At 57.8% G+C, this 27,162-nt stretch overlaps 1 protein-coding gene across 3 annotated transcripts in view; it reads right to left on the bottom strand.

Annotated features, from left to right (window-relative positions):
- Sh3bp4 (SH3 domain binding protein 4) overlaps positions 1 to 25,835 on the bottom strand; it is a 77,470-nt gene extending 51,635 nt beyond the window's left edge. Inside the window, exon 1 of one of the 3 annotated variants that reach the window (XM_046439622.2) lies at positions 25,706 to 25,835. The gene's annotated coding sequence lies outside the window, so the exon portion shown is untranslated. Of the gene's footprint in view, positions 1 to 5,682; positions 5,816 to 8,445; positions 8,597 to 25,705 lie in introns of those variants that run through there. The other 2 variants (XM_058577576.1, XM_058577575.1) reach the window with 2 other exon arrangements.
- Positions 25,836 to 27,162: the final 1,327 nt, after the last annotated feature.

Raw genomic sequence — 27,162 nt, 5'->3', positions numbered from 1 at the left:
GCCCATGGTGCAGGCCAAGTCCTGCATGGTTTCCCAGCCTCCGTGACACCCAAATCTTCATATTTGTCCCCAGTGACCTCAGGTTCAGCTCTGCAGTCTAACCACTAGCCACGCCCTGCACAGAGATGTAGGAGGGGAGGGGGAGAGAGGAGCAAGATGACAGTGGCTTTAGGGAAGTGGCTTTGGGGAAACTGGAGAACCCAAAATCCTATTCCTTGGATTCTGAAGCCACCACCTAGGGGTCTGGGTCCATCAGAGAAGTCACTGCATCTGCTGATACCTGGACTGGAGTCTCTCCAGGCAGGAAGAGGATCTCCCTCATCCCTGCCCCTCCCATACCCAGGTGCCAAAGGAGCAGTGCCCAGCACAAGGCAGAACAAAACAGTTTTCATCCTACACCAGAGACAAACTGGCTCCCGGGTCAGACCCAACCTGGCCGCCTTCTGTGTGCCCAGAACAAAGAAGGTTTGTGTACGTTAAGTAGTTGGGGGTGGGGTGGGCAGGGATCAAAAGGATATTTCAAGACATGAGAATCACATCAAGCTCCAGCCGCAGTCAGTGCCCGTAACGCAGTTCCAGGGGTCAGCCGTGCCTGCTCTCCACCTAGGGCATTTTGGTACCATGGACACGGCAGTTTCAGAGACCCAGTGACCCCCAAAGCTGAAATATTTGCTCTCTGGCCTTTTACAGAGAAATCTACAGGCCCCGATGTCAGCTCTACTTAGGTGACAGGCAGAGGGCCAGGTGGGTACAGCCTCCAGTCAGAGGTCGCACAGCTGAGGGTCAGGAGTGAGGAACTGAGAGCAGGATGGCCACAGGGAGGACAGCGGAGAGGAAGAGCAAAAGTGGGGGGGCACGGGGCAGGAACGGGCCTCACAGCAGCCTCGGTGCCCATCAAGGGCTGGTTCGTCCTCAAGAGAGCAGGAGCTCTGGTCTCTTCTGCAGCACAGGGACAGGTACCTCCAAGCACAGTTTAGTGCGACTGTTCCTCACGCAAGCGACACCCAAGACCCAGGTTCTTCATTGTTCATGGGAGATCATGCCACAGAACAGCATCTACATTAACCGCCACCAGCACCAACACTGTTAAAACTGTCAACAGACATGACAGAGGACTTATGCAAGTGACGGACGACGCGGCTCAGGGAATGTGGAGGAAGCTGGGGCCGGGAGCCGGAACCCTTGCCTGGCACATGCAGGGCCCGGGTGCCATCCTCTGCACAGCAAACCAAGGAAAAGGCAGGTGAATGGAATCCCCAGCGGCACAGCTGACCAAACCTTATGCAGAAACAGCACCGGGCCTTCCTTACCACGTGTGACTTCAAATCCTACAGAAAGCCTGACAGGGACAGATGCGCCTTCCTCTGCCCCGCATTAAACCGACATGAGTATCTAGCACAGGACCAGGTCAGGTGTGGAGAAACCGCCACCAAGCAGCCACCACGCCATCCATGTCCACTCACTTGCTCCACGATGAGCAAGTCCTACCTGGAACTGCCCAGGGTCACCTTCTCTAAAGCCACCTTCTCTAAAGGCCCTTCTCTCCTGGCAGTTTGGCCGTGTGTCTGCACCCCTGTCCAGCCCTCATGGTGCCCACTGGGCCCGCCCCCTATAGCTGGAAGGCCACCTCCTCCTTCCTCTGGCTCCCGGACACTGCCACCAAACCCCACTTGGGAGAGACCCGCACCCCAGACACCTGGATGCGGCCCGTGACCCCTTTTCTAGAACGTTGCTCTAGGCGACGAGCCTTCACGAGTCACCGCCCTGCAGTTGACCAGCCCAGGGCTCCAGCCCAGCCAGCGGGCCGAGGGTGTGTTCACGATGACCACCTGACAGCTGATGGCCAGCAACTGGGGGGCAAGGAGGGGCCGGCGCTCTGACGCTGCCCACACAGGCTTCTCCCACCCAGGACGCCTGCACACAAGCTGAGCACCTGCTGGGACAGTGGCTGGCGAGCCGAGGGCTCCAGACTGCCAAGAACCAGAAGCGCGGTTCTGACTGGTGACGACCTTCACAATGACCTTCACGACGACCTCACTTCAGGGCCTCGGGTTCCTCCACTGTCAAACAGCTCTCGGCGCCTTGTGAAAACGCACCCCAGTGGGTCTTCTTCCTTTCCCTTTTCTCCCAGCCCAGAGGCCACGAGGGAAGGGACTTGGCCCTGCTCTTGTGGGAAATATAAACAGCAGACATCTTGCCCAGGTGCACAGCAGAAACCTCCCCAAACACAGCAAAACAGAGGCTGGGCGCTGGGGCGCCTTGTGTGGTTGAGGCAGCAGCTGTCACAGGGGCACTGTGCCTGACGCTGAGGCCAATGGAGGGACAACGCTCTTGGCCATGGGCTTTCCCACCTGGCCACTTGGTGACTTTTCTCATCAAGCCTGAAGCGGGTGTCCCCAGGCTTGTCCTGCAGATGAGGAACCAAGTTCAGCCACGGCTTCAGTGACTGGCCTGGGATCAAGTGAGAAGCCAGGACCATGACCCACAGTGCTGCCACCCCAGCACCTGTGACCTTGATAGACAGCAGTGGCCAACACACAGCCAAGGAGCCAGACAGCGGGCTGTAGGGCCCAACTCCAGGCCGGGTTCCGGGGACTCCCTCCCTCTCCTCCTTCCGGCAGACCACGGGACTGCCCAGCAGAGAAGCCGCGAGAAGTTAAAGGTCCTGCCTGAGTGGACTTACAGAGTGTCGCTGAGTCCTGACCAGTGTGTGCCTCTGACTTTAGTCATGGGGAATGAGCACAGAGCAGGACCTGGACAGCACGTGGTCCAGGCAGCGACCAGGAGCCCTGCAGGGGGGTGCTCTCTGTCCCTCACCCAGCAGAGCTCGGGAACCTGGTGGTTGACCGCTCTAGGTGGCTCTTCACTCGACCTCTGCCACAGCGGCCATAAGTTAGGCATGAAAGGTTAGCACAACCCAGCTCGGCCCTCGCAGTGGGCTCCCAGGGTGTGAGGGGCGAGTGTCCACCCATCGCTGCGCAAACTCACATCCTCTCAGCGTCCCACAGGCCACGAGCTGGAAGTCACCAAAAGACAAGACAGAAAACGAAAGCTGCTCAGACAGAACAGCAGCCCCCACCCCCGGGGCGAAGGCCCGCCTGGGACCTGGACGCCAGTCAAAGGGAGAGTGCCGCAGGGGCCAGGAACCCCGCCCTCTCTGCCCACCTGGCCTTCTCCCTCCTTCTCCACGGCCTCACTCACCCTGATGCTCTGGGCCGCGAGGGCAGACCCCAGCACTGGCCTCTCCCCTAACCCACAGGGGACCATCACCAAGCAAGGCCACCCCGTGATGGAGGGACCCTGTCGAGATCATCTCCAACCACAGACAGGGGCAGCCGCTGCCCGGGCTCCGCGCTGCCTTCCGACTTCCAGGAGGCGCAGTCTGCTGGTTCCAGCAGCGGGTCCCACACGGCGCACCCCACGATGGCCCTCCGTTCAACAGCCACCCTTCACTGAGGTTCCTCCTTCCTGTCACCCTCTCGGTACTCACTCCTGCTTGCTGGGACCAGTTTCCCAAAACATTTGCACCCAAGTCCTCACTGCAGGCTCTGCCTTCAGGGGTCACAAACCAGAACAGATGACAAAGGCAGAGCTGGCACTAGAGCACTGGGTTTCGGGCCAAGCCTGAGTGACAGAATGGCCACTCTCGGTCAGTCCTGGTCAAAGCCAGTGGGCTATTGTGCATTGTTAGAAAGCCGAAATTTAGAAAGCCAAGCAAATATTTGGTTCCATTAATAGATACATTTATACTCAGCTAAATCTGGGGAAAAAGCAAAAGCACAGGGTATTCATGTCCCAGTGGACATTGTAACATCAGAAACCTAAAACCACTGCCAATCACTTCCAGGCTGAGGCCCAGCAGAGCCCAGGGCTCAGGGTGCCATGGCGCCAGCCCACGTGGCAGTGAGAAGCCCACCCTAGGGATGAGTGCCAGTGGCTCTGCACCCCATACTGCAGACCCCCGGGCCCCAGGCCTCTGTTACTTTCCTATGTCTGCTATAACATGTCGCCACAAACCACGGCTAAGAAGGCAAGTTTACTCCCTACAGCTCTGGAGGCCAGAGATCTGAAGCTGGTCCCACGGGGCTACAGTCAAGGTGTGGGCAGGGCTGGCCCTTTTGGCAGCTCGGGTGGGGGGACTGAAAACGGACTCCTGCCCGCAGCTTCTGGTGCAGTATGGCCTGCTCCTGGCCCTCCCCTGCACCCAGGGCACATGGCTCTCTTTCCACCCCTCCACCACTCGGCCGGCTCCATGGTTGGAGGTCCCTTTGCTCTCCCCCACAGAGATGCTCCTGATTACACTGGGGGCAGATTTAGGCCATTGGGAGTGGGTCTCCAGGGCTTGTGAGTAGGAAGCTTAGTCTCCAGCGAGGTAAGGAGTGGGCTCCCAGGGTGTTAGGGTCTCGAGGGGGATGGGGCCTCTGGGGGCCCGAGTGGGAGGTGAGCAGGCTGTGGGGTGCTGCCCTCAGAAGTAATGTGGTTCTCACAGGAATAGATCATGGACAGATCAAGCTGCCCTGTGACCCCTGGTTCCTGTCTCACTGTGGGATCTCTCCCCTGCACACACAGCCCTCCCTCGGGGCCACCCATATGGCGAAGCAGCCACGTTAAGAGTACCTGTTACCTGGACAGAGAAGAAAGCTGCTCAGACACCTGGGACCCACAGTTCTGTCTCGGGTCAACTGTCCAAATGCATCCCGGCTGGTCTCAGCTGTGTCTCACCCTAACCAAGGGTCCCTCATCTCCCTTTCAGGGTGATGTTCCCTGGCTCCATGAACACAGAGTGCCAGGCTTCTCACTGCCCCACTCAGAGGGTCTCCCCAGTGTGGCCTGACCCTTACACCCCGCCTTTTAGCATCCTGCCAATCCCTCCACTCCAGCCAGGTCTTGCCTCTCACCAGTGCAAACACCACCTCTCCATCAAGGCCCAACTTGGAGGGCTCCCAACACCACCTGCCACCCACACAAGCCACAGCGCTTCCTCCCCGGGGGAGTTCCAGGGAAGCCATGGTTCACTTCTCCTGCACCCTCCAGCTCCTGGGATTTGGCTCTCACAGACCCTGCCATTTACCTGCTGCTGACCCTCCATGCCTGCCCTTCCATTCCACATGCACCAAAGGGGCAGTGCCACCCACAGCTGTGGCATGCTGCAGGGCTGAGCCCAGCATAAGGAGTGCCAATCTGAGAGTGGATTACCCAGCCAGCCAGCAGCAGGAGAGGCTGGCCACTCAAGACCAAGACCCAGGACAGCAATCTGCAGCCCAGGTACTATGGAATCCAGCAAAACCCAGGGCTCCCAGCTGGATCTGAACCAAGGGTACACAGCAATTCTTAGCATAAGTACAGCCCAAACACCCAAATGCACTAGGGCACCCTACACTTTAATTTGCTAAACCAGGCACCCAAGAAGTCCGCAACACATGTGTGAAGAGCTAGCCCCCAGAGAGTCGGCAGAAAGGCAGGAGGTGGGGGGAAGGAGCAACCAAACTTACAAGGGACACTCCCAAAGAGAGGGAGTCTTGCATCCCATTAAAGAGCCGCCTTCTAAAAAAATAAAATGAAAATCATCTCGCTAACTATCGAAAAGGGTTGTTCAACAGCACGTTCCACTCCAGTATCACTCTGCAAGGACTCCGAAACAAAGCAACGCCCACAACAAAGATCGCCATGGAAACCGCTCACCTCCATCCTGAAAATCATGACTTCACGCCACGTTCTGCCAGAAACCCAAAGAACCCTTGTGCAAACAAACACCAGGGCTGTGACTGAATGGCAGGAAGCGGAGCGGCTTGTTCTAATTTTAACTTCCTCCAGGAACGCAGCCCGTGAGCTGAGCTTGCTGGGCAAATGCTCCCCAGACCCACCCACGCCCACATTCCTGCACAGGGGAGCCCCACCTCAGGAGAGCCAAATGCAGGCCCCCCACACCAGCAGCGAGGGGTCCCACCCGGGTCCCAGGCCGACTCCTGGGTGAGGCTCTCCAGGGTGACCAGGACTAGGACAAGCCGCTGGGAGGGAACAGCCTCCCAGACAAGAGCGGCCACATTCGGGACACGGCTGCACAGAGTCAGAAGGACAGCCCAGCCGTGCCCAGGAAGGGCCTGGGCAGGACTTAGAGTGTGCCTGGTGGGTTTTCAAAAGCCCAGGAGGTAGGGACAGAGAGGCAGCATTTGCAACTCTCAAGACTAAGAAGAGCCGCTTTCCAGGAAGCTCAAAGAACTCCCGCAAAGCAATAAAGAAAATGGGCACAAACCACGGACAGGCTCTCCTCCTGCCGGAAGAGACCAGGGGCCCCTCCTCCCCGCGGGAAGAGACCAGGGGAGCCCATAAACACTGGCTCATCAACAGGAGAATCTGAAATAAAACAGACACCATCTTGCTGGCCTCAGGACCCATCCACGTTGGCAAGGAATGCAGAAGCCCTGCCTGTGGGAAGAACCACCAGCCGGTGGTGTGTGCGCGACAGTGTGTGCACGCTGACCTGCAGGCTGGGTCCCTTGCAGGTAGGTGGCAAGGGCACTGCCGAGATGGAAACCAGGCAGGAGGCTGAGCTGCCGCACGTCAGCATAGAAGAACCCAGAACAAGGCGTGGCCTCTAGCCCAAAGGAGCTCCTGCAGGACAAGGCCTTAGATCCCCAGCGCTGCACAGAGGACCAAAGGACAGGTGCTGAGACCTCACTCCCAGCTCAGGAATCAGGGTGTGGCTGCGCTGGGGGCAGAGCTGGGGACAGAGCAGACGCCTTCTTCTCAGGTCCCTCTCAAGGCTGGCGGGAAGGGGTCTGCTCCTGGCTCAGCCAGGGCAGTGCATGTGGGTGTGGGGCCTCAGCCTGGGCTCCTGGCTGTTGGTCCAAGCCACCCTCAGCCCTGGCCACCTGAGCCCCTGTGTCCCCACAGCCACAAAGTCACCATGCAAAAAGCTATCATCTCATGTAACCTAATCAAGGAAGGGGCGTCACCTCTGTGAGGAATTCTGTCTGAAGCAGGTTGCTAGGACAGCCCAGATCCAAAGGAGGGGAAGACAGTCACGAATAGGCTGAAGGGACAGGAGACATGGCTTGGGACAGACCGGTAGGTGGTAAAAACAAAAGCAAGCAGGGGAATGACCTCAGAAAATTCAGGACAGGAGCTGCCATCAGACAAAACACGTGGGGGAGGGGCGAAAGGGGCGGGGAGCACAAAGCAAGGCCCAGCTTCCACTTCTGGCCTGACCAGTGGCCACAAGTTGTGCAAGGTTCCTGTTCCCATGACGGTTAACCACCCCAAGTGTTCCAAACTGCATCTGTGTCTTTCCAACAGTTAGGCACCACGTGGCTGGGTCCCTTGCATCCGGGTAAGGACAGGGGCTCTGCACCCAGTGGGTCTCAGGAAACCTGCCCAACTCCTGGGCAGCATCCTTGTCCTGTTCACCAACCCCAGAGCACAGCCACCCCCAGGAATCCTCTTCCTCCTAGTCAAGACACACCCACTGCCTTGGGCTCTGCAGGGAGGCAAGGCTCTCGGGATGGGGCTGAACTCCAGAGGTCAGCTTGCCCAGCCTCTTGCTCTCCAGCCCAACACTCAGGTCACGAAGGCCGCAGAACCCCCCCCCCCTTCACTGGGTCATGTCTCCCTCCAGGACCCCGCAGCTCCCCATTGTTGAGGGGTGAGCCTGTGCCTCTCAAGGCAACTGGAACAATGGAGCCGGGAGTGGCCCAGAGCCACATCCTGTTTGGCCTCGCCTGGGTCCACCAAGCCAATGTCCCACAGGAAGAAAAGGACTTTGGGATCAGGATTTCGGCAGGGATCCTGTGAGGCCTGAAGAAGGAAATGGCCCGCTGGGAGGTGAGCCACCCGGCAGGGAGCACAATGTGGACAGACGGCCAGCTCCGGGCCGCGTGGGCGCAGGACGGAGGAGGCTGGCCCTGCACTCTCACCTGCCCCCATGTCCAGCAGCAGACCCGCTGGGCCAAGGAGAATCCCTCCTCCAGACAAGATGAGAAATAAAGGTACGAACGGATCCCGGCTGAGGGGAACTGCCCAGCAACACCAGGACCATGGCTAACAGGCCCCTGGTCCAGGAAGGAGGGTCACAGGGGGCAGTGATGCCCCAAAGTCCAGCACCCTACACATGCAGGTCTCCTCCAGAGAGGCTTCCACATCCACAGCTGTCCTTGCAAGCGCTGAGGAGCGGGAAAGGGCATGTCCCTCCAACACAGCTCTTCCGTGTGTTCCTGAGGGCCTCCCTGGCACTGATCTGCAGCCCTCCCAGCGGACCAGGGTCCCAATTGTGTGGCTCCCCTTTTCACAGCTCCCGTGGTTCTGAGCTCACCAGGAGGCACTGGAATATGCACCTCTGGCCCAGAAGGCCTCCAAAATGCCTACATGCTGACCACTGCCCAATGTCCTCAGGAGAGCAGGCCAGGTGGCCAACCACCCTGCATGGTCCAAATGGGCCACCCCACTCACCTAGAGCAGGAAAGGTCTGTGTGAACAGGCAGCTGGAACTACACCTGTCCCACCAGAGCCGCCATGGGAGCAGTGGGGAGGGCAGGCTCTGGGCCGGACCCCTCGCTGCGGAGCCTGCACAAGCCACAGAACTGCCCACTCCTCTTCTCCAGCTCTGAAATGGGCAAAATGGCGCTCATCTCAAAAGGTTGCTGAGGACGGACATGGAGTGCCCTCAGGCAGCTAGACCACGCTGGATCTGCAGCCAGTGCCACATAAGTGCTTGCAGCTGCCCCACCCAGTCACCAGGCAGCTGGTGACACATGTACCACCCAGTACCACTGGGCTGGAATCCGCTTTGTGGTGGGGTTGCTAGGGAATCCCAGGCACTGAGCAAGGTGTGCGGGGCACAGGAGGGGCTGAGCTGGAGCTGAGCTGAGGTCAGAAACTCAGGGGCAAAGTCCCGCCCACTGTACCTGCACAGGTAGGGAGCAGTCACAGCTGACCAAGCAGGCGCCTCCAGGCAGCTGTCAGATGCCCAGTGCTCAGTGCTCTCACCCTGTTTCCCACAGGCAGGGCCACAGGCAGGGTCCCCCCACACCTGACAGGGCCGGCTGGGGTCTGGGAGAGCCTGAATAAGGCAGCCATTGTCCTGCCACTCCTCTCCCTGTCTCAGGTTCACTCTGGTAATCCGCAGTGCTTAGAGGCTCCCTCCTGGCTGCTGCGAGAGCAGCTCACCCCTGACCTGGGCCAGGAGAGAACGAAGGACGCTGGTGGGAGACAGGGACAGCCTGCCCAGGACACTCTGGCCGGCCGGTCCTGCACACGGGCGTCCCCCCATCCCTTTCTACCCCAGGGTCCCACCCCGGATTCCACACGCACTCCACTGTCGTGTTCTTCTAGGCCCCTCTTCGCTGTGCCACTGCCCCAGACATCCCTGTGTCAACCACCGAGACAGCCTGGCGGAGTCTGTCGGGTGCCTTAGGTGCCCCCTCATCCCGGAGCCTCCGAGGTTCTCCCTGCCGGTGGGCAGGGGTCACGGGCTTGGGAGGAAGGCGTTGCTGCTCTCACTGTATCACCCTGTCGGCGTGGCCTACCAAGGTGTCCACTTGGTCACTATCTGGCCTCTGCTACCAGCTTCTCCAGGCCCCTTGCTCCCCCCCTGAGCAGAGAGCTCCTGTGCGAGACCCTGCAGCCTCCTGCGCACCTGCCCCCCCCGCCCCCGCGTTTAGGTCGGCTACGCAGAACCTGGCATCTGAGTGGCAGGATAAAGGCAATAATTCAGTCTGCATTTATAACACAGCACCTCAGACACCACTTGCCCTGCCCAGTTGGCCCTGCACACAATCCTGGCCAGGTGGGTGGCACCAGGGTGACTTTGGTCCTCTGCCGCGGTCCCTTAACAGGGTACTTGGGAGAGGTTCCTTGAGTCTGCAAGTGTTCTTCACATGGGCAGCTGAATGAAAGGCAGGACCCCTGGCCCTAGAAGGTACCGCCACCCACTAGGCCCCAGGCCCGGCCCTCAGGGCTGGAGCCACAGCTGCTGCGCAGGGATCAGTTTCTGTTGGGTCCTGGTCCCCTCAGCAAAGGGCAGCTCTGGGAAGGGGAGCCAAGATGGAACGTCAATGTTTGTCCCTCACAGCTCCAGCGACGGAATGCCAGCCTCCGCTTCTCCAAATGAGAGTTGAAGGCACCCACGCTGCCCACCTCCCGGGTCGAATTCCAATCCGGACTACGTGGGTCCCAGGCAGAGCAACGGCGCCACAGCACTGGGAGGTAAGGGACAGCGTGCTCTGGTGTGGCCAGACTTCTGGGCTTGAGTCCCACTGCTGTGACCTCAGCGCAAGGCCTTGGACCTCCTGGGACTGGCCACCCACCCACAGAGGGAGCAGGGCAGCAGCGCCAGGCAGAGCACCTGATCCCGCGTGCTGCTGAGGTCACGACTGTGTCTCAGGGACAGGAAAGTCACCTGCAACTAAACACCTGCTTCCAGGGGCTCCCAGCCAGCTGCTCCGCCGGGCAGGCTCGGTTCCCACACACAGGGCTGCACAGACCCCCGTCTCACTCCAACAGTCTCCCTTCCTGGCCCTGGAACCCCACGAAGGGCAGCTGCTTGCAGGGCCGTGCTGGGCTGGTCCAAAGCCAGGGCTGAGGCGTGTGCCAGGGGCACTCACAGGGCCTCTAATTGGGGTGTTTTATTATGATCCCCGTTACAAATCGCCACGAGTCAGCGACGGACAGGGCCGGCTGTGGTGAAAGTCCAAACACTGGGACCAGCTCAGATTCCTTCCCTCCTCCCAGAGCCCCCCAGGGAACAGCCAGCAGGGAGGGGCTGGGCCAGCAAGGCAGCCCCAGCTTTCTCTGTGCTACGAAAGCATGTCAATGCCCTGGGCGGGGGCAGTACTGAGCTGTCCCTGAAAACAGAGCCAGAAGGGCCACGCCAGCCAGCCCATCCTGAAGGCAGAACATTCCACAGCCCTCCTGGGCTTCCACATGGGCCCAGCACTCCAGGTCATCCCTCTATGCCCTCCACGCCTGGTGCAATAAGATGAACCTCTGCATGACCATATCCCAGGGCCAGGGAGGAGCTGCTGAGCTCTGAAACCCCAGCTGACCAGCAAGAGCACGGAGACGGGCTGACACTTGATGTGGGCAGTGCAGCCTCGCAGCCCCAGCCCAGGCTTCAGAGAAGCGCAGGGGTTGAGCTGGGCCAAGGACCAGTCCTGTCTGCCCAGGAGGGCGAGAGCCCTGTCCATCTCTCCAGAAGCTGAGTCTCCAGGTCTGGCACTGCCGCCCTGCAGGGTGGTCCATTCCTCCTCTGCACCTGACTTCAAGGCAGAGCGCTGCAGCCACTTCTGCAAAGTGAGGCCGGGAGTCACTGAGATGGCCCCGGCTCTAATCTGAAGAAGACAGGAAAGGAAACGAGGCTACAGCAGGGTGCACACCCCAGGAGGCCTCGCCCGCTAGGCCACCGAAAGGTCCCCAAGGGGCACTGAACACAGTTCCCCCAATGGCATCCACCTGCTGCTCAGGATGGCAGCACGGCCAGATGGCCTGCAGGTGACTTCAGCATTGCCTACAAATGCTGTCCTGTGTCCAGTCACTGGCTAAAGCAGGTTGCAGAACTGAGCACAGAGGACTCCAGTTTAAAGGACAGTGTCTACATGGTTCACCTCACAGTAAGGGAATTACAATCCCTTTCCCTGCTGTTCCTCCTGAACACCCTTCAGTGTCACCAGAAGGCTTGTGTTCCCAGAGTTCAGGCTGCACAGGAAGGCTTTCCGTGAGCTCTTCACGTCACCATGCGTCATGGCGACCCTTCAAGTGCTATGCAAGGGTGCAGGGGGCTTTGGGAGCAGTGCAGGAAGAGGCCCCTGCAGAAGGACCCCCTCTCCATGTGCTGACACAGAAATCCGCTCCCTACACAGATGTGCGCTGGGAGAAAACACACACTGGGAGAAAAAGTCTGAAACAATGCACCCGGGTTTTAATTTTTTCCACCAGGTATTTCTGTACCTGTAAAGAAAAAGACCTACTACCCAAAAACCTTCACCGAAAATGTGTTTGAAAGAAGGCCAAAGAGCATGCTAAACCTCGTCATCTCTGAGGAACTCGAGATCACAATGGGACGGCTCACACCCATTAGCAGGCTGCTATAAAAAATAAAAACATAATAAATAACAAATGCTGGCAAGGATGCGAGAAAAGGCCCCCACGCACCAAGGGGATGTGAAGTGATGGGCTGTTGCGAAAATGGTTTGGAAGCTCCTATTAAAAAAAAACAAAAAAACACTAGGAACAGATTTGGCATGTGATCCGCGATCCTGCCCCTGGGCAAATGCCCAGGGCATCGAGAGCAGGGCATCCTGGGTATTTGGGCACACCCAAGTTCACAGGGGCAGTACTCAGCCAAGACAGAACCAAGTGTCCCCAGGATGGGTGGGTAAACACACACACAGCCAGCCAGAGAAGGCACAGATGCCACCACACAGGAGACCCTGGAGGACAGAAGGCTCAGGGAGGAAGCCAGATGATCCATCTCAAGGTGGACCCTGCAGAAGGGGGCTGGAAAGGGGGCTGGGCGCGTGGTTCTAGGGTCACGGCCGCACAGCGGTGAACACACTGAACACTAAAGGTGGCTACGAGGGGAGCACGCCGTCTTTTGCCTGCAACAGAATGAAAGGCTGATGATAAAGCAGGGGCCAGGGAGGAGCCATCTTGTTTCCTCCCATGGCTCCGGAGGCCTTGTGCAGCCTGCAAAAGTGGCCGCAGCTGTCACTCCAGGGGGCAAAAGTGAGCTGGGTCCCCAGAGTCAATAAAACAGAAATGGATCCACAGGCAGGGAGCCTGAGCACAGACCGTGAGGGCCGGGGGACGAGCTGGGAGAGGAGGCGGCTCATTTCTCACTGTCTACCCGCCTGCGGTGTCTGGAACCTTCCGAAGGCATTGGTTATTCCTTGGCTGAAACAATTTCTGTGCACACAAGTTCTGAGAAACCATCATCTCAGGAATGACAGGCTCAAGACACATAACGCAGGGGGACGGGGAGGCCCAAGCCATCTCCAAAGATGCTCTCAAAATGCAAAAGGCAGGCCCCAGTCCCCCACCCCCACCGAATCCAGGAAGGGACCTGAGCGACATTTTCAAACTCCCGGGTGATCCTGAGGCACACACTGGGATCAGCCAAGGTTTAGAGATGGGCCAGGCCTTCCTTAAACTCAAGGGCAAAGGAAAGGTGCCTCCAGGCCTGACCCTGTCAGCGGGACCTAAAGCAGGACCCCTGGGAGACAAGGGGGAGCTGCCGTGGGGACCAGGTGAGTGACAGTAAGGCAGAAAGCTGAGGGCAGGAAGGCCTAGGGTCACACACAAGCTTTGCAGAAGGGACTCAGATGGCACCGGAGACCAGGCCCGAGGCTGTGGGAGTGTGCAGGCCAGGTGGCCAGAAGCCATGCGGCTGGCTGGCAAACTTGTGACACAAGCAAGTCCCTGGAAGACTGCAGGCTAGAGTGGTGGGCAAAGGTCAAAGGCCAAGGCAGCTGTGCGGGCACACTCAGGCACTCTGCACAGGAGCCACGTGAATCAAGGAACCCAAGAGTGAAGAAAAGGGGGCCTCAAAGCCGCAGGACACAGGTGCTGCCGCACACGTGGTCACAGCACCCGTGGTAACACCAACACTCCAAGCTTAGAGAAGCTGGGCTCTCAGCGGGGCTCTGGGCGTCACGGTGGAGGCTGGTTCTCACCCCAGGGCCACCCACAGACCAGGGCTTACTGCAGGAGACTGAAACCATCCACGAAATACTGCAAATCAGATATCCTAAAGCCTCAAGACAGCATATCCAACAATAAAGATGGAAACTTTTCAAGGAAGGCTCCCCTCAAGGTCATGGGGAGAGAGGCTGAATGTCTGAATGTCCTCCTAATTAAAGCCCATGACTAGCCAGGCACCATGGTGCACACCTGTGCTCCCAGAGACTCAGGAGACTGAGGCAGGAGGGTTGCAAATTTGAGTCCAGTCTCAGCAATTCAGCAAGACCCTGTCACAAAATAAAAAAGGGCTGAGGGGCAGGGGTGTGGCTCAGAGGTACAGCACCCTGGGTTTCATCCCCAGCATCACAAATAAATAAACAAACATAAACAAAGCCAACAACTGAGGGTCAGAGCCTCTTCTCCAGGCTGGACATATTTGGTGGACCCTGTCCACATGAAATGAAACTAAACAAAATGATTCAGGACGGGGACAAATTAAGGAACACTGAAAAAAGTCAAATTCAGGGCTGAAAACATCGAACGTGCACAGGAGAACTTTCACACTAACAAAACTGTGAGATGTCAAAAATATGCGTCATCACTGAAAGCACCCCCAAATGAGGAAAATAGTGCCTGCTCACAGAAGCCAAGCTGGACAGCCCGACGGCAGGACGCAGGGCAGGCAGGATGAAACAGCCTCATCAAGGAGTTGACCCCGTCCATGGTACCTCTCCCCATCCCAGAGAACACAGGAACAATCTGACACAGAATCCAAACAAAATCCCAAAGGACCCCCCCAAAGCAGGACAGGACCCCACTCAGCCCCAGTGCAAGGGTCCTAGAGGTCAACCAGGTAAGGAGGGACAGCGTCCAGTTGAGGAGGACACCGGAACAAACACCAGAAGCTCCCAGGGAGCAGGTGCCTCCAGAACACCTCTGCGCTCTATCAACCCCTGACCCCCTACCTCCTGGTTCTAAAGACCTACCAACTATCCCTCTGAGCAGAGCTCCAAGATCTAGAGAGGAAACACCTAGAACATTCCATCAGTCATCACTGTTAATCACAGGGCTGACTCGACAGCCTGTAGGATCACAGCCTGGGCAGTTTCACCCCTTTGCTCCATCAGCTGTGGACCCATGGAGGCCAAGTGGCCCAGAGGATGGCCACCCTCACCTAAGCAAGGGAAGCGGCCCACAGGTGCCCTGGCCCAGGATGGGAAGCTCTGGACACGGCTATTCCGAGGAGCACCAAGGAGATGTCCCAGGCAGGTGCCTAGGCTGCAGTGATCTCTAAAACACCCACCACGCAGGGTGGGGAGGGTCTGCCAGGATCATGCTGACCAGTGCCAGGCTGTGCGTCAGATACTGAGGTGCACAAGGAATCACACCCTGCTCAGAAGCAGGTGGGCAAGGCATGCCTCTGACCCCGGGATCACACGCACCGGGGTGGGCAGTCCCCTGCTTTGATCCACCCCATGACGTTCCTTGGAAGGCCTCTCATTCATCATGGGGCTGAACCTGGCTCCTCCGCCTCCCAGCTCAGACACCCCTCAATGCTTTGTGCCCCAGCCCATCTGTTAAACAAGATGGCAGCAGCCCCCCCCCATATGCTGTAAACGCTAGGCACTTCTAGACCAAAAGCTGAGGATGCCAGGTGGCTCCTCACAAGGCCACTGAGGGCCCACCGCTCTGACCACCAGGAGCCTAAGAGGTGTGTGCTGCGCGGGAACCAGGGACGGCCCAGAAGCCATCTACCACAAGTCCAGTGTGGGCTGAACTGAGCAGAGCGTCAACCTCCTCTCCCTGGCAGGCTGCGGGCACGTCAGCCTGGCCCCAGGGACACGAGGACTCCTGTGATTCAAGAGTGCTAAGGGGGCAGACCGGCACCAAGGGCTCAGGCATCCCAGACGCAGAGCCAAAGAGTCACAAGAAACTGAACACGAGACGCCAGCGTCTCCTGTCCTTGGCCCCCTCGGTCACCATCTGGGCCTAGGTGCCACACACGGCAACCCCACTGTCAGACACTTGCTGGGCCCCGGGCACACTGCTGTCCTCTGGGCTCCACCTCTGCCTTCAGCAAAAGTGAACACCACCACATTTTGGAGACTCTATGTACGAGACCTTGGCACAGGGACGGGCGGCGGGGCCTTCCCAGCTACTGTGCCCCCCACCGAACACCTTAAATGTCTGGTTCGCTCTGTTTCCTGAAAGACAAAGGCGGGGTGGGAGTGTGCAGATGACCAAGGGGGCCCTCTACATGCCCAAGCTCACGCGCCAACAGCGACCGCTGTTCTGTCCCCTCTCGCCCTGACTTCGAGCTGCGGGAGGCGCCTGTGCACAGCTCCCGCAGCACAAGCTGAAGGCAGAGGAGTACCGCGAATGAGCCCCTCATTCTCCGTCACTCCGCCCAAGGTTCCCAGGAAGCCTGACTTCCCAGCCTGTGCGGGCGGCACGCGGGCGGGCACTTTGTTCCCAGGGAGCCGCTGGCCTGCTACTCAGCCCCCAGTGGAGCGCTCACCCGGGAGCCACGGCTGCTCTCCCCACTGTCCCGCTCAGCAAAGTAACCCCTCCTCTTCCCGGGGTAACAACCAAACTCCCCATTTAGCAAGCAGCCAATTTCTAGAAAATTTCACGAATGACAAAAAAAAAACCAACTGGTGTTTATGACATCACTTTCCAGCTTTTGTCACCTCCTCTGAGCCCTGACAATGGGTGGCTCTGCTCTGGGCATGCTCCGGACGGCTGCTTTTCCCCGGGGGGCAGGGGCTGTGAAGTTCCCCACAAGAGGCGGGATTAGCCGGTGGACGTGGGCTAAACCTCCTGGGTGGCCAGTGGGCCCCGGCTCCTCAGCACTTCACGCAGGCAGAGAAGGTGGCAGTCAGGGAATCTGACAAGGGCTACCATGGGGGCAGCCAGGCTCCGAGGGGGGAGAGGCACGCTGACGCCGGCCCTGCTGGACCCCTCGGGCGGGTTTCGGCTAGACAGTGGGCCTTCCACTCTTCATCAAAGCCTTCCTCTGTCTGGGGTACAGAACGCTGTGGCTCCCGTGGGCCTCCGACGTGAGCTTAGATTCCCAGGTGTCGTTTTTGGTGACAAATGTAACTTTGAAGAACTGTGCAGAGTGGACATTGAATCGGGATGATCTGATGAGATCTCAACGGCAGGCCCCCGAGGGATAAGTACCATGTGTGGGTCACTTACCACAGGAGCCCTGGGAGGGGCCAACTCCACTGCAGGGGGAGCCAGGCTGTGAGGAAGGGACCCAGGGTGACAAGTGTTCTGCTGGGTCGCCTCCTGGCCAGGTCACCCCCTGGGCAGCTCCCTGCCCAGGACACCCCCGGCTAGGTGACCTCCCTGGTAAGATCACACCCAGCCTCTCAGGTCATGCTCACACATCTAATCAAGTATTCCCAGTGGCCTTAGACGAAAGTTCAAAGCTGATCAAAGCTCAGAAGGGCCCGTCTGACGGGCCACCTGCCTCTGGCGCCCTTCCCAGGGCTCTCAGGAAGCCATTGCCAATGTTTGTTTTGGTTCCTTGAACTCACCAAGCCACCCTCCCCAAACCCCTCCAAACTCCCCAGCACACCCACCCACCTCCTGGCCTCTCCTCCCTTCACTGCGGGGGGTTTTCAGGGAAGCCGGCCCTGACCCCGGGACCACCCCGGGAACCCTGCCCTTCTCCCCTTGGGTACCAAATGCCCTCTCCTGAGCTGTGGCCAATGCCCTGAAGGCAGAGGCTGTCCGGTGGTCCCCCACCCACTCCGCCCGAGCTAAGGAAGGGCGGGGAGCCAGCGCGGCACCCCAGCTCTTACAAAAGGGGTCAGCGCCCAGCCTGCCGAGGAGCAGCTGCACTCAGCCCACGGCACCAATGAGCTGCAAGGGTGTGGGAAAGCAGACAGCCCCTCACCCTTGTGGGGTTTTATGAGGCCCTCAAAGTACTGCCCCATGTTACCAACAGGTGCATGACTCACGGACACAGTGGGTGCCAAAACCACGCTCAGGACATGGACCGGCCAAAAAATATTCTGACCATAAATTAGTTCTCCTCCCTTGCCAGACAGAGGCCTGTGACACCAGACCACAGGCAGAATTCAGAATCACGACCGCCGTCAGCAGGAAGTAGTAAGAACCTGCCCCTCTCAGCGAACCCCAAGTCCGAAAATCAAGCCAGTGCCACCCCCAGTGCCAAGGGGACTGCGGCCCACCGTGTCAGAGCTGATCAAGCCACACCACCCGCGAGGCCCTCCTGACACCCAGCAAGACCCTGGAGAAGCTCCGGCCCCGGCTGTCCAAGATGAACGCGCTGGAATCATCACCCTCCCCGCGCTGAGGGGAGTGGGCCTGCAGAGCCCGCAGGACCTGCGCACCTTGGGATCCAGAGACACAATCCCTCCAGATGGTCCTGAAGCCCCCAGGTTTACATCCGACCAGGAACCCGCCCTGCCCCCTGCCCTTGGGGCTCCTCTGCTCAGCGAGGGCACATCCACCACCCACCCAGGACTGCGCAGTGGGAAGTTCTGCACAGGCCGAACAAGGAAAGGGACACTCCAGGGGACCCCAGCCACAGACCTCACAAGGCCTGGGGCACCTTTGTTGCGAGGACTTGCTCAACAGAGGGACACCCACACACTCTGACACTGGAAGTGTGGGTGCAAATCTGTGTGTGTTCCTCCAAAAGTGCCACCATTGGAGATGAAAGTTCAGCGCTCATTCAACACGCGGACCACGCTTGCTTGAAATCACCGTGTGCCAGGAACACGGAGGCCCCTTTTGCACCAGCCCACCTGGTCTGCAAGGCCTGTGCTCACACGTGAAAACTTCCAACGGCAGAATACCTAGAGGACCCACCCTGTGAACTTCTCCCAAAGAGCTCCAATGTTTCCAAAATGAACATGTAAGTATTTGAGGGGGAAAAAAAAACAAAACACTAAAGTTAAAAGGGTTTTTGAGAAAAAATAAATTAAAAGAAACTATTCCCCAAACCATTTGTTTTTACCGGTAAAGTACTCACACTAGACACAGGTGCTTTCCCACGAAAAGAGGGAACCCCAGGTGCTCAGGCAGGCGGGCACTCTTCATGGGGGGCTCAGAAGCCCCCAGCAGCCTGCTGGTCCTTCCACACTGCCTCCGGAGCACACTCACCCCAGGCCTGGGGACTGTAGAGCCACCTGCCGGCTCTGTCACTCACAGGTCTCCCCCAGGAGCTCAAGTAACAAAGTGACCATTAAAGGTCAGACTGGACACCTAATATCAAACCCAACACTGCTCAGGTCTGATGCTGAGACCTCCCTGGCCAGGGCACCTGTCTGCCCACAAAACCTGTTTACTCGACAATTAGGAATAAACTGGGGGGGCACACACAAGGTTCACTCCACAGGTCACCAAGAGCTGTCAGCCGATAAGCAGAGGCCCAAAGGGGCATAAGGACACAGCCAAATTCATGGGGGACAATGTGGGGATATTATGTAATCCCACCCAAATCTCCCACCTGCAGGTCAGTACCATGATCACCACTGTGCAGGCCAAGGCCAAGCCTGGGTCAAAACCAGAGGCCAAAGATGCACACAGGGTGGAAAAGCTGGCTCTTTTTCTGTCACAGCGGAACCCCCAAATGGGCCACTGGAGAGACCACCCAGAAGAGGAGCTTGTCTAGCCACTGGGACAGGCCATGCAGCCACTGTCCCACGGGGTGGGATAGTAGGATGACAGCCAGGCTCCTAACTCTCAGGAAGGCTTCCCTGGGGACTGTCCCCTCATCTCTGAGGGACCACAAAGAGCCACCTCCAGATGCAGGGAGAATCTGAAATCACAGAAAAACTCTTGTGCTATAAAGGGCAACCTCATGTCCCCAAACCCTCAGTCCCTGATGGGACCCTTCTGAGATCAGGAGGCTTGGTAGAACACAATGCAAGTGTGCCCTAGGAGAGCGGCAGAGACCCCCAAGGCTGGTAACTGACCACCCGCAGCCACACCCCCACTGTGGGCCTCAAGGGGGTCCAGGTTCAAATTCCGCCCCACACGGTGAAGGCCATCCCTCAGCAGATACCCAGCACCTGACAGGAACAGAGTGTTCCTCTTATAAACCCCTTGATCGCAGACTTCTGAAAATGTAAGAGAATACAAGAAAAACGTGGCTTTGGGAAGGGCGAAAAACCGGGAGCATGTTCACCAGGGCCACCACCTGCAAACCGCGCCCGCAGGGACACAGGCCCTGAACCCAGCGCTGCACACAGACTGTTTCTGTATACTACAGCGGCTTCAGCTTCAGGGAGAAGTGGAGTTTCCATTTATGCCCAGGACAAAGAAACGCTCAAAGCCACTGCCTATCAAAGCTATGATTCTCAGGTGACTTTAAAGTGCTTAATGCACACGCATTTTTAGACTACTCCATTTGCCTCTTTGTATCCTAAAGCTATTAGAAATTCAAATCCTTTTACAAAGGGCATTAAGTGGAAAATGGGTAAACAAAGGCAGGATAAGCCTGCCTGAATTAAAAATTGGACTGCAAGCAACTCTGACGATGGCCCCCTGGCAGCATTCACAAGTAAGCAGATTACTACTCCCAAGCCCAAATCGCAACGCCAGAAATCACTCTGGTCCTATACTGTAAGTTTTAAAATGTCAAGAGGCCTATGAAGAGAACATTGGAGTTGTCACTCCATGGTCTGATGAAGTCACCACCCTGATTTCTCTTGGCAGGCCTCCCTCTCTCGGCCGGTTCCTCCAGCCCACCCGGGCGCACTGCCTCTGAGGACCTACTGTGCACAGAGGACCTCAGAAGTGAACAGCAGCCCTCACCCAAAAGGCACCAGGAAGGGCGGCTCTGCCCGCGGGAGTCAGGGAGCTCTGCCTGCCTGGGGAGGCTCAGCTGGGCACTTGATCTCCACTCTGTCTTCTTTCTTCTAGAAGCTTCCCCACTACCACAATCACACGGTTCTTACAAGCCAAACCTAGGGACCCTAGGAACCTCCAGTCCCCCATTACCCAGAACTGTCCGGTTCGCACAGGGGTCCCACTGTTCTAGTGGGCTTCAGGGACACAGCACTTGTTCTCCCAGCTGCCTCTGCCCCGACACCCCCTAAGCCTTCCTGCCCCACCTCATGGCAAGGCACTGGCTCTTGCTTTTCCCGATAAGACTCCCGCATGGAGCCCCTCCTCCCTCAAGGCTCCAGGCCTCTCTCCAAGGGTCCTTCCCTGCCCTGAACACAACAACCTGAGACCTGGTGCCTGCCTAAAATCTGCACCCAGAGCCCTTGCTTACCCCTTCCCAACCCAGACCTGAAGACGAAGCTTGGCCCTGAGGTCAAAGGGCACTTCCCTGGCCATGCTTACCATCTCCCAAGAAAGCACTCACATTTTAAGATGATTTTGCTGCTAATTATGACAGAGGAAAAAAGTAATCCACTTATGTGTGAAACTAAGCTCAAGGACTTATGAAGTTCTCAGCTATGGCCCACGAAGCGTGAAGTCGGTCCTTTCTCCAGCTGGATGGCCCCAGGAAGCCTCTCCCGAGATCAGCTCCTCACACTCACCCAAGGACTAAGGGTGTCTTCTGGGCTCCATCCACCCCTTCCTCTTCTGCACCAGCGAAAGCAAACAAAGCAATGCCAGGCCCCTGAAGTGAGGCAGGCAGTGGGCAGCGGCGGGGCAGAGCTGCCTGCCTCTCCCCACAGGGAGCCTCTGCTCAAGGCAGGCCTCAAACACTGGCCAAGCCAGCCCTGAACACAACTTCTCCCCTTCCTCAGTGGTCCTCACGCTGAATTCACAGAGCATGGCCTGGGGGACTTGCCAGGGGAGGTTCTCAGCGACGCCCATGTCCCTGTCAGCACGGCTCCTCAGCAGACATGGCCCCAGCACAAGGCGGTTATTATGCCATGTCCACAGGAGGGGGCTGGTCCCCACCGCCATTCACTATTTAGACATGCCACCGGCCCACACCTGGCTTGCCACCAGCTGTGGCGGGAGTGTTTACACCACAGAAACCAGCAGGTGCGCCACCCGGGCTCTGGGTCTCATCTTCCAGAGCAGGTTCCTGGCACACACCTGGCTCCGACCCTTCACGGGAAGCTAGAAAAGCTTGATTCAGGCCTGCGGGCTTCAGTCCGCTCCCACGTTCCCAAGAATGGGGCGATGGGGAAGATTTAGTAAGAAGTTGGAATCATAAATCCCTTTTAAAGAAAGGATTCTTTTCAATCTGTTCAGAAGAGTTGGCTAACAGGCCTCCGCAGGGCTCCCCCGAGATAAGCCTCTATTGAGCAGATAAGAATAATCTCATTAGTATGTCATTCATTTGATTGCGAGGAGGTGGAACCCTTATCTTACATCTTCCTATAATCTCCTCCTAGTGACTGGTCTGCCCAGGTCACTTCCTCAAGGTACAAGAGGTCTGCATACCAGATCTGAGTTACCCCAACTTCAAAGCAGGCTCTTCTGTGTAGACCCACTTGCTGCTGCAGACAGGGCGAAGGCCCCGGCCCTCTGAGGGCTGAGGAGTTGCAGACATCACAGATTGCATCACCTCCAAGCAGATGCTTGTCTCTAACTGTGTACAGGAAGAGCCACTCTGCCATTTCCACACCTGTCCTAATGCTCCCAACTGTATAACTGAGGACATCTGTTTCTTTATTTCAGCACCAGGAGATGTGGCTGAGAGCTCTGGGACCTGGGCAGATCCGGTTCTGAACTGCCAAGTTAGAAGGGTCACCCAAATACTCACAGCTTCCCTGAAAAATAAAACCCTCCGGTATCTGTGAGAACTAGAAAGAGTGCACACCTGGCTTGGAGGAGGGGGAGTCCCCAGTGAGTGACACTGACCTCTACCCTTAAACACCCCAATCTTGAGTCAGATGAACTCGGCACCACTTCGCTCCTGGAAGCCCATCTGCTTACTGACAGCTTAAGAAGGTGTCGCCCATCTGGCAGACAGAACAGGAGGTGGCGGGAATGTCCCAGAGAGACCTCAGCCCTTCCTTTCTGAAAAGTCCTGACCTCCAAGGCTAACTACAGACACCCTTTCCCCAGAGCTGGTCCCTCTACCTCGGGTGTGGGTTACACAACAGGCGGATGCCCTCAGGCCTCTGAGTAGTGGCTTCCTGCGGGACTCTGAATCAGGAGTGGATTGTTCTCGGATGCCTTGGGGCTTGGTAAATTATTTTTTGTCACCCCTCTAAAGGGTAGTGGCTAAATGTGAGGCTCCCACTGTGCCAGGAGCTGAGGAGCCGAGGTTGCAAGTCTGGCTATCTGTTTGGTGACCTTTTCTCAATTCCTGGTTTCAGGCTGCAACCTCAGGACAAAGAAGTCCTGGTGCCTGTCTCCAGGGCCTTGGGAAATGTCGGGGAGATGGGGGGCTGACTGCAATTCTCAGAAGAAAAATCACAGCACAGCCCAACCCAGGTGGCAGATGAACTTGAAAATCACTGTGACAGGAAACCCAAAGAGCTAGCTGCACAGAGACTTCCACTGGGTGCCTCAAAACAAGGCTCCACGGAGGGTGCGAAGCCAGGGTGAGGTCAGCAAGCAGAGCTCGGTGGCTCCTAACCTAGTCTGAATCAAGGGTTTGCTGAGGGAAGAACGGCCTGTGCCCCAGGAGGAAGACTGCGTGCCTGGGATTGGAGGATTCAAATCCAGGGACCTCCCAGAACCCAAGGAAGTAAACCCAACTCCCCACCGCCCATCTCATAATCAGACTAGAGCCCAACATTAGAATAAGAAGTAAATCTATTCAAACATCCCAGAGGGAAACAATTCCAAGCTGCCGATTTAGCAAAGAGAAATTCCAGGAAGACACCCCCTTCCTCCCTCAGGGCAGAAAATTAGCAGCACAATGAGAAAATTTACACAATGGGCCCTACCAGGACACCTAAAAAGCAACTCACCCAGCCCACCTTCTGGGTCCTTCCAAATCCCAGTGTGAGCGTGGACTACACCCAGGCCAGATCGGAGTGCTGAGAGACAATGAAAAATGAAACTATCCGAGGAGGACCCAGGAGGAGGATCTTCCCGCTGCTTCCTGGGGGGAGAGGGAGAGGACAAAAGGCAGGCTCCGAGCCTCCTCCCCAGCTCGGCTGCAGGCACCTGGAACTCACAAACAGCATGGTGCCACTGACTGTTTTTAAGGACATAAAAGCGTGGTGCCTGAACCTCGGACTGCAAGGGGGAAAGGCAAGCTCACAGAAGCCTCTCAGGCTTCCCCGCGGCTGGCCTCCGAGCTCCTCATTGTTCATTCAGTAAACAAGTGAGCAGTAAGACAAACCCCTGGGAAGCCAGGTGGTGCACCCTCCCAGGGCTGGCCATTCCCTCTCCCCGGCAGCCTCGCAGGCATTCCACAGGCCAAAGCCCATCAGGAAGTGCTGCGTGGCCCTCTTAATATCAGTGTCCCCTGACTTTAGGAAATCCACCCAGGGGCAGAGGCTGTGGTGGGGGAGGGGGTCTGAGAGCCCCAGCTCCCTCCAAACTCCCCACTTTTGAGAGATTTAGCCAGTGCTGAACAGGGAATCGGGAATGTGCTCCAGGGTCCAGCGGACATGCCTGGGGTCTGTTTCCTGGGCAGAATATGCAGGTGGGGGAGGCAGCCTGTTTTATTGGATGACAATGTACAACAGCAAAATGCTCCCCAGCACCTTGAAGTACAGCCGCTGTCCACCCAAGTATGTCAAAACGCTCTGCAAACCACCCATTAATTTTTATGGTGGCCTGAGAAGCAGATTGAGAATCATTACCATCATTTTTTACAAGACAAGGAACCAAAACCACAGGGCGGGCTGAGAGGCACCAGGTCTACCCTTCTTTCCATCTGGGCTCAAGATTTCACACAGAACCCCAGCCCACTAGAAGGAGACTCTCAACTTGCGTGGGGTGCTAATGCCAAAAACCCAAACTTTGGAGCTCTGAGACAATTACATTTAGAAGGGAGGGGAGGGCTGCATTAACAAATCTCTTTAGACAAGAAAGGCCTCTGTTGTAATTTGATTAAATCTGCAAGGCTGTGACCCCAAGAATGTACATATTAAAGGCTGGTAGGAGCTGTTGGATCAGGATGGTTCTGTTTAATTCCATATTTTCTGCTCTGGAATACACTGCTTTTGTTATCAGGACAAAAGTTACCAGAACTTTATTATGATTGACATACCAAACAATGTACTTGCACTTGGAAAGAATAAACACGAATAAAATCCGGCACAATACTCCTTTTCAAATATCAATGATTAGTGGGGCTCCCCAACCAGCGCTACTACTCCCGGGCAGCACCTCAGGGCGCAGCACACTCGAGAAGCGCCAACGCCGACCAGCCCCGGATCTGCACGGTTCGTGCCCCGATCTGCACGGTAGCACCCCGGGATGCACGGCCTGCCCAGGGCCAGGAGGCCCGGCACTTAAGGCTGAAACCCTAACAGACACCAGCGGCAGCCGAGCGGGCTTCGCGGTAGACACCACTTGGAGAACAACGCGCCTCTATCCACGCCGGTCCCGCCCGCCGGCTGCGAGCGCTGTCACCTCGCCGCTGCTGGGTCACCGCCCGCCAAGCCAGAAACCTCGACATGGCTCTCCGAAGAAGTTGAAATGTGCATCGTCACCAAGTTTAAGCGGAACCGCGCGCCCTTCCCTCCTCCTCGGAGTCGCGCAAGGGGTCACCCAGACCCTTCCGCGCCCTCCCGGTGCCCCTCGGCCCCCGCGAGCCGCGCGTGCCCCAGACTCGCGCCCAGAGCACGCGTCCGGTCGCCGCGGGGACGCCCCAGGGCCGCGAGTCTTGCAGACGCCAGCGCCCGGGAGGGGGTCGCCGCCGCACTAGGGGCTCGAGCGCGCCTGGGGTCCAGGGCCTCGCCCGCCTGCCCCGGAGCGGGGGACGCGCGAGGCCGCCCCGAAACAGCCCCGCGCCGGCACCCAGGAGCCCAAACTCAGGCATCGGGGAGCGGTCGGCGCCCGCAGGGCATTGCCACCTCGCCGAGACGCCCAGCGCGGCGGAGCGAGGCCCGAGGCGACCCGGCGCGCCGCCCCCAGGGCCCCAGTCCCCGGCGCCCCGCCGCCGCGCGCCTACCTGGCTCGCATGGCGTCCCCGCGGGCTCCTGCGGCGCTCTGGTCGTCCAGCGGCTCGCCCGGCCGGGGGCGCGCGCGGCTCCGGGAAGCACCGCGGCGGCGGCGAGGCGGAGAGGGGCCGGGACCGCCGCGAGTGCCCGGAGCGCTCGGCCCCCGCCCCGCGGGCGGAGGGGTGGCCCTGGAGGGGCGGGGCTGCGGGCGGGGCGGAGCCGCGCGCGGTCGAGGGCGAGGGGTGGTCCCGGGGGGCGGGGAGAGCGCGGGGTGTGGCCGAGGCGGGGACGGGGCGAGTGCGGGAGTGGGCGGGGCGAGTGCGGGAGTGGGCGGGGCCGCAGCCTCCCTGGCGGGCTTGCCCGGGCTGGCCGCACCTCCTAAGCCGGCATCTGGGTTCCCGCCTCCGCGTTCGACCTCCCGCCGAAGTAGCTGGGTCGCGGCTGACCTGTATCTCGGTCCCTGGATGCGGCTCCGAGCGCAGCCTCCTGGCCGAGCTCCTGTGCCCCCAGCATAGGGTGACCCCAGGTAGGATGTCAGGTTGTGGGAACAAATGCAGAAGTTAAAAAAGTAGAAACAAGAAAAAAAAAGTCACAGCATAGACAGTTATCGAGGGAGAAAAGCTTCCTGCTAAGAGGAATGCAAACCGAAAACGTCTCGTCCGAATTATTTACACTTGCTCTGACCTGTGCACAGACCACCGGACCCCCGGCACGTAGATCAGTAAATGTTCCGGGAAAAAACGCATCACTTATCTGTGTGGCGAAATCCTCACGCTTGGCTACCCTCTTTGGTTCATTTCTCATTTCGGAAGCTTGGAAGGTTGGTCTGCGACAGGTAAAGATATAGAAGCTGAATTCCACCCAACTCCGGAGCCTCGGCTTTAACTGTGCATTTACTACCAGGGGCCGCGCTGCGGGAGGGGAGCCCCTCTGCAATTCAGGGCCCCCTTTCTTTAGAGGAGAAAGAAACTAAAATTTTTACAGGTTCAAAGACGCACTTTGAGTCAGTTCTCAACATTCCCTCAGGTGGCAGATATGATTCTTCTCGTTTTATAGGTGACTTTAGATGCTCCTGCGCTACGAAGGTCTACGACATGATTACATTGGGGTGTCTTCGAGTCTGAATTCAAACCTGGGATTTTTTCCGTCCCCCAAGCCCTTGCCCCACCTTCTGTCTTGGAGACCTCTCTTTATCCAAGGAACCCCATTTTCTAAACCCTAGGTGTGAAGCCCTTGTTGAATTTTCAGAGTTAGAGACAGAGACATCTAGGGCTTAGAGGGATGGAGTTCCGTCCTGATCTTGGTGTCTTCTGCATGTAGACTGAATTTCTGAAAATGGGTACAATTTCTCATTAGATATATACTGCAGTTTTTATTTATTTATTTTTAAGAGAGAGAGAGAGAGAGAATTTTTTAATATTTATTTTTTAGTTTTCGGCGGACACAACATCTTTGTATGTGGTGCTGA

Source organism: Marmota monax, unplaced genomic scaffold (assembly GCF_021218885.2).
Source record: "Marmota monax isolate L192 unplaced genomic scaffold, Marmota_monax_Labrador192_F-V1.1 WCK01_AAM20220418_F8-fsc00041, whole genome shotgun sequence".
Classification (NCBI taxonomy): Eukaryota; Metazoa; Chordata; class Mammalia; order Rodentia; family Sciuridae; genus Marmota; species Marmota monax.
The sequence above is the reverse complement of the archived record's forward strand: the minus strand, read 5'-3'. Positions and strand labels throughout refer to the sequence as shown.